General features: G+C 39.0%; 1 protein-coding gene across 1 annotated transcript in view; it reads right to left on the bottom strand.

The window, feature by feature from the left end:
* LOC103598953 (protein furry homolog) overlaps positions 1-9,963 on the bottom strand; it is a gene marked incomplete at its 5' end in the record, with an annotated part of 113,293 nt that overhangs the window by 96,917 nt on the left and 6,413 nt on the right. The window lies entirely within an intron of this gene.

Here is a 9,963-nt window from a genome sequence, read left to right as displayed (position 1 = left end):
TCATTGAGCTGATGACCTACAGAGAAAAATGCAGGTGATTAAAAAGCTTTGGTGGCACTCCCGATTGCTGAGAAACTCTTTATTTCACAAATAACCCTGAGCTATATTCACTACAAAATGTTATTTATCACAGTCCTTTCCTTCATAATTTTTATTAGTGCATTCCCAAGTGTGCAAGTCTCTCAATGCTGGCAGATGTTCCTCATACAATAACAATTTTGTGGTTCAAAAAAGTTAATTACCTTGACTCCCTTTCACTCTGGAATTCGGATGTTAATTGTACGCAGGTTATTCATGGTATGGCAATGAAATTATTTTTCCACATCTTCTACTATAGACTTGTACTTTATAGGTCCTCAAAAATGCTTGTTGTACAAATAAATAAACTAATACAATTACATTAACTGTTTAAGTGAAATAAATCTATCCCCCAAACAAATAATCTAAGAGGTAATAATAGTGTATGGTTTCCTGCCAATAATCCATTACTTTTTTTTTTTTTTTTTAGAATATGACTGGTACGGGGATCCCAACCCTAGACCTGGTGGTGTCAGCACCACGCTCTCCCAAGTGAGCAGCCGGCCATCCCTGTATAAGGATCCGAACCCGTGGCCTTGGTGTTATCAGCATCACACTCTACCAAATGAGCCACGGGCCCATCCCATCCATTACTTTGAAGCATGCCCCAAATTAGACTCAAGATATGAATGGGTAGCAATAATCAATTTACCCTCTATTATGTTAAAGGCAAACTTCCCTCTCCCTTCAACAACAAACATGCCTTAGATAGACTCTAATTTTCTTATCTGGTAGAATTCCTAATCTTTTACTAATTACCACAAAAAGAATGAACCTTCACCTGTATCTCATACCATATGCAAAAATTAACACTAAACGAATCATAAGTCTAAATACAGAACCTAAAACTTTTAAACTTCTGAAGAAAACACAGGAGAAAATCTTTGTGACTTCGGATTAGGTGAGGATTTCTAAGGTATGATCCAAAAGGAAAAGTCCATGGCAAAATGTGATATACTGAAAGTCATCTGTTGGGAAAATAGAATAGTTTGGTCAGGGCCCTTGCCTTAGGTCCAGTTGGGTGTGGTTTTAGCACATCCTTTGTAAGCAAATTGTGTGTGTGTGTGTGTGTGTGTGTGTAGTTAGTGTGCATGCATGCACACCAATGTATCTTTTTAGTTTTGTTGCTATTCTTGTGTTTTTCAGAGAGAGAGAGAGTAGAGAGGAGTTTGGTGAAGCAGGCAGGTGGGCATTGGCCTCGGGCATCCACCCTGTGCAGCCATGCTTTCCAACCTATGGGTCCAAGGACCGTTTGGCTGGTTACCTAGCTCACAGACCTGCATGAAGGGGTCTGGTGACCCAGCCTTGCGTGTGAAGGGTCTGGTGACCCAGCCTGGCATGTGAAGGGTTTGCGACCCAGTATGTGAACAGGCTTGAAGGATCTTGGACTCCAGACCCAGCCTTAGCTCGACAATCGGCCCAGTTGGTGCAGGATGACCAGCAGGTAAAAGAGCACCACAACTAGCATAGTCGTGGTCAAGTGGCTTTACATCATCAAAAATTAAAAGCTTCTGTTTTTAGAAAGATATTGTTAAGAAAGTGATAAAAGATGAGTCACCAACTGGAAGAAAATATTTGTAAAATACATATTGGATAAAGGCCTGCCTGTATTCAGAATATGTACAACTACAATGAGACAGGTTTCAGGTACCTAATTAACAAACAGTATAAGCAAATTATAATACCCAGTGCTGATGATCAGTAATAAAATGGACATATTTATGCACTAGAAAAAAAAATAGGCATTACATATCTGGAAGGTGATTTGGAAATACACATCAAGAATCTTATAAAAATAATTCTCAAGAAGGCCATTCTTAGAACTTATCTCAAGTATATAATTAGAGATGAACAAGAATGTTCAGGACAAATATTATTTATTATAGCAAAAAAAAAAAAGTAAACAACCTAAATTTCCAGCTGTATGTAAATGCCTTCATACAATGTTAGAAAGATATTGTTAAGAAAGTGATAAAAGACGAGTCACCAACTGGAAGAAAATATTTGTAAAATACATATTGGATAAAGGCCTGCCTGTATTCAGAATATGTACAACTACAATGAGACAGGTTTCAGGTACCTAATTAACCAACAGTATAAGCAAATTATAATACCCAGTGCTGATGATCAGTAATAAAATGGACATATTTATGCACTAGAAAAAAAATAGGCATAACATATCTGGAAGGTAATTTGGAAATACACATCAAGAATCTTATAAAAATAATTCTCAAGAAGGCCATTCTTAGAACTTATCTCAAGTATATAATTAGAGATGAACGAGAATGTTCAGGACAAATATTATTTATTAGCAAAAAAAAAAAAGTAAACAACCTAAATTTCCAGCTGTATGTAAATGCCTTCATACAATGTAGAACTGGATCTAGACTATTTATGAAGTCACTAAAAATCACATTTCAAAAATAGTTAATGAAATGAAAATGTTCATATGTTAAGTGAAAAAAGAATAAAAAATAATTGGTATGATTCCAATTTGGTATAAACACTATATAAGTTTGCATATACAGAAAATAAGACCAGGAGGAAATATACCAACATGTAGAGGACATGTTGAAAGCAAGGGTTCTCAGGAGAGCCAGATCACTAGAGGGAGAGAGTGGGTGGAAATTTAAGAGACATGAAGGTGGATTTTACCTGGGTCTTTTTGAGAAAGGGTAGAAATTTGAGATGAGACTCAAGAAAGAAAATATGCAAAGATCCAAGGCAGCAAAGCCTATGGTAATGAAGGTACAAAATAATTGTTTGTTGATAATTATCATAATGATTGTGATGAAGGAAAGAAGAAATATCTGTCTGGTGTGATGCCAGAGCAGAGAAATATAATACTGCAAAATTTTCTCCTCTAGAAAATGGGGAGCCTTTAAATATTTTTGAATAGGGAAACAGGCCCATAAAAATGGTATTTGGTAGGTTTAATCTAGCAGTGATGTGTAGGAGAATACAGAGAAATATAATACTGCAAAATTTTCTCCTCTAGAAAATGGGGAGCCTTTAAATATTTTTGAATACAGAAACAGGCCCATAAAAATGGTATTTGGTAGGTTTAATCTAGCAGTGATGTGTAGGAGAATACACACACACACACAAGCTTGAATTGAATGAGGTTAGTGCACCTGTTCCAGGCATGTGGTGATCTCGGCCTGAGCTGGGGAGGTGGCAGAAGGAATGGAAATCCTTAGTTAACTTACAGTTCCTCTGAAGTTAAGCAGGCTAGACTTAACTCCCTTTTATAAAGCAGGAAAACAGAGCAAAGGGAGCTAAAGTGCTTCATGTCAATAGGATTTTCCACTGTCACCTTTACAAGAAGCCCTAAGATTGAACAAAACAATTATTGCTTTCTTCCTCAGATTCTATTTCTTCATTACAGAGCCTATTTCATGCTCTCTCTTCTATAATGATGGTTACATGTACACATTCAAAACTGTACATTATCTTTAGTTATATGTTAAAAATAGACTATTGTATTCAGCTTGCCCTGTGAACCTAGTCCCACGCGTGGGATAGTCACAAGCTCCATTATCTACTACAGACCCATAAAGGAGATAGAAACTAAAGTTTGACCCTAAGCATCTCTGAATGGAGCACATGGTGTTCAGTTACTTCACTCTCAGTAGAGAACATCCGTGGTGTTCTTCAAACTTCAGCTATAATAATTAAAAAAAATTTTTTAATAATGATTTTTTTCTACCCATTAAAAAAATCACCCTGAAGCCATTCTTGGTATTAGATCTAGGGCATACTTTCCCTGGCAAATACTCTGAGACCATCTCAGAAGGGATGAAAGGCCAGCAAGGGGTGGAGGTGTGTGTTTTTTCCATCCTTCTTACTGCCCTTTTGAGCCCAGGCTTTCAGGAAGGAAGGGTGGGATTTAAAAAGACCTGGCTCTCAAAGCTCAGGAAGGGAGGAAGGTCTAGCTGGCTTCTTGGTAACTCAGCTTCTCCATTTACGGGAAGCAGAGCCAATGGTGAGATGAATCCTAGCTCTGTGCTGCTGCTGAAAGGGGACAGGCCCATTTACAAAGATGTTCTTGTTGCATTTAAATGATCATATTCTTCCATCGTAGATGAGCTAGGTACTGGGCTGCATGAGAGGATGAAGTGCACCGAATCACAGAACCATTTCATACTGCTGTTTTCTTTTGGGGAGGGGATAGAGGTGAATACTAAACACACTTTGTAAATGTTTTAGCGTTTACTTTGGCATTTTATGTATAAATAGGCTAAAAGAGACTGTTCGTTATACTGTAGTGAAGACACTGATTATTCATAAGCATTTTATTATACTTGATAAATGCAAAGAAGGAAACTTCACACATAAATATTTAAATAATTACTGTGGAGTCATTCTATATTTTACAGTAATAAGGCTGACCTGTTATGAATGGTACATTTAATGAATAATTTGAAAGTAACTCCACTGATTGTCCAATTTCTCAAACAAGTTCAGGTGACCCAGCAACCCTGGGGGTCAGGGTACTCACTGTGGAATACCAAAAAATACTAAAGCAATTTTAAATGCAATTTATTTTTACTCAGTTACATATCATACTACTGCTACACCACAGTATTCAATGAGTGATGACAGATACTAAAGCCTTAAGAATAATTTATTACAAAACTTAAAATTATAAAATTCTATACATTAAATATATTTTTTAGGCAAACGAGGAAAAGATCTTCATTATCTGATTTTAACATCTTGGTCCATTTTACAGAACACATTATTCCATAGGAGAATAATTTAAGAAATGCTAACACTAATATATATCCAATGCCAGTTAATTTGTTTTTATTCTTAATTGCTTGTATTTCTCATTTGTGCATTTAAAAATAGATTTTCATTGAATTGTAGCAACAGAATGAATGTTGAAATGCTAGAATTGTATCTGTTTCCTCTTCAGGAAAATTATTACTATCTAAGATGGGAAAAAGCAATATTAGCTCTGTTATAAATGTATGGCTATTTTTTATCACGTTTTCTGTTTATAGATGGCATTTTAAACATATTAAGAAACTAAGGTGCCACAAAAGTACATAAAACATAACAAGTAGAAGAAAACCTCAATAAAAGCTACTTAGAATGTTTGAGCAAATTATCTGGAATTTATAGAGATGACACCAGTAAAGAATATGTTAGACAGAATTGCAAATAGTTGCAACTTTGATGTTCTCAGAACCTGATATGTGATGACTGACCCTTAGCATGCCATATTTCAAAATTTCACCTGTGTCTGGGAAGATCAGATGCTTTTAGGATCAAGTTACAGCTTTGCACTAGCTGGACATACCACCATCTCTCTGAAGTTCTGTGCTTTCGGCTATAAAATGAGACTAAGAATACAAGTGTACTTCAAATAGTTCACGGAAAGATTTATATTGCTGTTTTTCTTCAAACTTTTTGAAGTACCCTCGTATTTACCTCACTGGGTTTTTATGAGAACAAAATTGAGGTGCTATAAAATACGGGGCATATAATAGACCTTCCAGAACGTCTGTTTCCTTCTTCCATTTCCAAATATTGAAACTGAAGCACAACCAAAAAATGATTCTGATGAGATTATAGGCTACATGTTAATGATAGAATGAATGGCAGAAGTTGATGACAGAATCTTACTCATCAGAGCTAGGAAATGTTGCTTTCTAGGTATACTGCAGGAGGAAAAAGCCTCACCTATCCCTCATCCAAGCGCAAATTCCCAAGACCTCCATTAGAAGCCTTGTAGCTTGGTTTGTGTTCCCACGCTTTTCTGACTCCAGCAGATGTAAACACAATCCCTCCTGACCAGCACCTTCCAAATGCTTACAACAGAGTTGGCCAAGCAGTATCTGTCTTGCATGAGACCTATAAGGGGAAGGTAACGCGTGGCTCCCCAGGGTGGCTGCAGGCAACAGCTCACTCCAAAGCCAATGAGAGAGGACACTGAGAATAGTAACTAGTGACTATTCTGGAACCAGAATCAACCAATTGAATAAGCAATCAACCAATTATCCACATGTTAGACTCAGAAATTTCCACCCCCATGAAGAAAGGCTGAGCCTAGCTGTTAAGTGAAAAATAGACACAACCCTTGGCAGGAATGTACAGCGTTAAGCTCTTGTATTTCATTCAGGATAAGAGTGTTCTGTAAAACACAGGCTGCCCTCACATGACTCTGCTCTGCCCTTTCTCACCTAATTCCTAATTATCTGTCCTTCCACTGAGCTTCTCAATCACCCATTCACTGCCAATGTTTCCTCCGCCTGCTTCACTGCTAACACTCTGCTTGACCCCTGAAATCTGATTTCTGTTCTTGGTACAGTATTGACACCTTTCTCTGAAAGATCAGCAGGGACAAAGCTAATGGCCAACCGATGGCCTTTTTGGTGGTCACTTCCCTTGAAGTCTCCTGAGCAAATACCAGGAACTATATACCAGGTTCTCTTTGAAAGACTCTCCTCCCCAGAATCCTATGATGCTGCCCTGTCTTAGCCTACTGCACATTCTCATATCTTCTGTGTGGTTCCTCATGCAATGCCAAAGCTTAGTAAGACAAGTCATCTGTGACAAAAAAGATCTGAATTCTAATTCTGATTATTCTGGCACAAGCTCCTGTGGGGAGTGATCATATTTTACTATGCAGAGAGAAAATAACTTCCACTTACTGTATGGACTGTTTCAAGAGACAAAGGTGGAGCATTCAAATAGAAAAACATCATGCAACACACAACTGTTTGTATTATTTAACTCACTGTATGTTTATATCATCATTAGATGCTATATAAGTGAAGGTCTAAAAGCCAAGGCAGAGAAAATCAACAAGAAAGCATCCACATGCAGTTGGAAGGTATGTGAAAGAATAAAGATTCAATTATGACTTCGTTCAACAGCTAGAATTTCCATCTCTGGGTAATGTATCCAGTGATTGTCATTTATACGTCCTCCACCAGGTAAGGGTTACACACCCCTTCAGGTGAGCCTCATTTTGGAGCGTTGCTTTCACTTTTTCAAATGGGTTGATATTTGAGCAGCATTTGATTACCACCCACCCAGGTGCACACTCATCACAGGTTGGCTGTTGTCTCACTGAAGAATCGGAAATAAAATACCTCAGTCTTTATATTTAAAAAGTTCGTCTGTAGGGCCGGCCTGGTAGCGCACCGCTACAGTGCGCCGCTTGGGAGCGCAGCGGCGCTCCCGCCGAGGGTTCGGATCCCACATACAGACCGGTTCCCGCTCACTGGCTGAGCGAGGTGCAGGCGCAGCACTGAGGGTTGCGATCCCGTTGCCGGTCCTGGTCCGGTATGGGCGTGACACTGAGGGTTGCGATCCGTTGCCGGACACGAAAAAAAAAAGACAAAAAGGAAAAAAAAAAAGTTTGTCTGTAAAGTTTGGTAATAGAAGAAACAGAAGAAGAAACAGTAGAAGAAGACAGAAGAAGTCATGGTGAATGGCTTTCATTCACTGGGTGCTCTCCACAGATCACAGAAAGGAACTCATCACCATAATTATGTGCCGGCATTCTGCATTTTAATATTTGTTGCCACTATAACTTACCTGTGAAAGCAAGTCTCTTAAAATATTTAACATTAACCTATCAACTATGAAAATGCATTCTGCATGTCAATGAGTAGCCACTGCAATAAAAGGCCTTCTCCAAGCCGGCTCCCAATCAGCTCCTAGCTGCTAACCTCCAGTTCTTCCTTGCCTACATCTTCCATGACGTTCCTTCACCAGATGCCACGATGGGCCATCCCTGCCCTGGAAAACTGCATTCTTTGGCTTCTCCCACTTTTTTGGCCACCCTTTTTTGTCCACTCATTGTGGATTTCCCCTGCTGACCCTAAATTCTGTAAGTTTCCTTATGATCTTCTTCATTCATTTGCTCTGCTCTCTAATTTTCAGTGTTTGTTCAGTGGCCATAGAAATGAATGAGCTCCAGTTATTCCTCCTGAGATATTTCACCCTCTGAAAATTCCATATGCATAAACTGATTTATAGCCTTTCCTTGTTTTTTTTCCCCCAAACATTCCTCTGCTTGACAAGCTCCTAATCCACAGAAAATAGTCCAGGCTCCTCAGCATGGCTTCTACTACCCTGCAATGGGTAGTAAACTCTGCTCTTTTCACTTTCAACTTCTCCTTTGTCCATGAGACTCCTCATAACCTGGCTCACCTTGTTCATCCAGATAACTGTATCTTTTAAATCACAGCTCTTTGACTGCTTCCTGTGTGACACACCCGTGTCCACTGTCCTAGTGTCAACTGCTTCCTTATCTGACTTCCTAGAGCACTTGATACTTACCTCTATGAGAGCCTTTACATTGCAGTAGTGTTTGTGTACACGTCTGTCTTCCTCCTGGGATTGAGAATTCCTTGGGGGCAGGAACTCTATCTTGCTGGTTTTTGTAACTCCAGCACCTTGCACAGATCCCAGTATGTTTCAGGCACTCCTTGTTGAATTGAATGGAAATAGCTCCAAATCATGGTTTAAAACTACAGTTATCTTCTGTTTTGACTTCTCTCAACCAATACTGATTCTTCTTATATAATTTTGCTTAACCTTTCTTGACAGTCTGCCTCCATTTTAGTTCAGGAACTTTTGGCCTCAAATCTATCAAGTGCCACATGCCCCAAATGCCTCCCGCTGTCAAGGGTCTCTCCACTACTCCCTTCGTGAATGCTGCCTTCTTGAGGTGAACATCAAGTTGTCACTTTGACTACTTTGATACTGGTCTGTGCAGGATGAAGCTCCATCCACCTAGCATTAAGGTCTTCCATAATCTGATCCCTTCCCACCTATGCAGCCTGACCTCTTTCCTAACACTGCCAGACTGCAGAAATAATTGGTGTTTCAATGGAAAACTAGAGCATACTTCTCCAGGGGTTATCTGATTCTGAGTCTATGGGGGATCTGCACCTTTCAATGCCTTTGAGCTATTTTAAAGCTGTGTAAATGGTGGAGGAATGATAGTGATGCAAAATAATTCTTGTCTACAGACATGAAAAAACTGTTCAATGAAAGTTCAATAGACTTCCCTCTCCCGTATGGAAGGAGCCAGTTTTGCCTCTGATTGCGCATCCATTTCAATGTTCCTGATTTATAAGTGGGACTGATGTTTGGATTTTCTTCTGAACTGGTTGTAATACCCCTCATTAACAATGAGTTAAATAAAATCTTTAACACATGTTCATTTTATATCTGTATAAGAGTCATGATTTTACCTCTTTTTGAAGATTATTCTTTAACAATACGCACCTTCTGCTCCAACTAAATTGATCCATTTATCAGTCCCCAAAGATAACTTAAAATGTCACTGTTTTGTTCAGCGCCTTTGCATAGAATGTTCACTTCTTCTGAAATTTCCTATCTTGCTTACCATCAACACTCAGCAAAATCCAATTGACTCTACTGTTTTAGCCACCTGATAAACTCTCTCTTCCAGAAAGCATTTCCTAGGCAGATGGCCCTGAAATCTCAAAATGTCCACACTATTCATGTGGCACTTCCTACACAAGGGCTCCTGTCAGAGCTGTCTGTGCACTGCCGTATTATCCTCTTCTGGATCTGAAGTTCCTGGAATGTGAATCACATTCCTGGGGACCTGGGGACCTTCCTGGGGACCACATTCTTACATCTTTATGTCGTACACAGAGCTTTGTGTGTGTACACAGACGCACACACACAAATGTTTGCTAAATTCAGGAGCTTTATTATCACGACAATTTTTCATTTATTTTACTCAGCTTTGACAGTTACTTTAGCCATTTAAAATAAGTTAGTGGCAGTGTACCTCTTCAAAGTGCTGTTGGAAATCTCTTCTACCTTGATTGATTCTCGTTACTGATAGGACTTCCTCACTAGCAGGGACTGGAAGTTACAGCCCAT

The sequence above is a fragment of the Galeopterus variegatus genome, unplaced genomic scaffold (genome assembly GCF_000696425.1).
Source record: "Galeopterus variegatus unplaced genomic scaffold, G_variegatus-3.0.2 Scaffold2796, whole genome shotgun sequence".
Classification (NCBI taxonomy): domain Eukaryota; kingdom Metazoa; phylum Chordata; class Mammalia; order Dermoptera; family Cynocephalidae; genus Galeopterus; species Galeopterus variegatus.
This window is presented reverse-complemented; position numbering and strand designations above follow the sequence as displayed.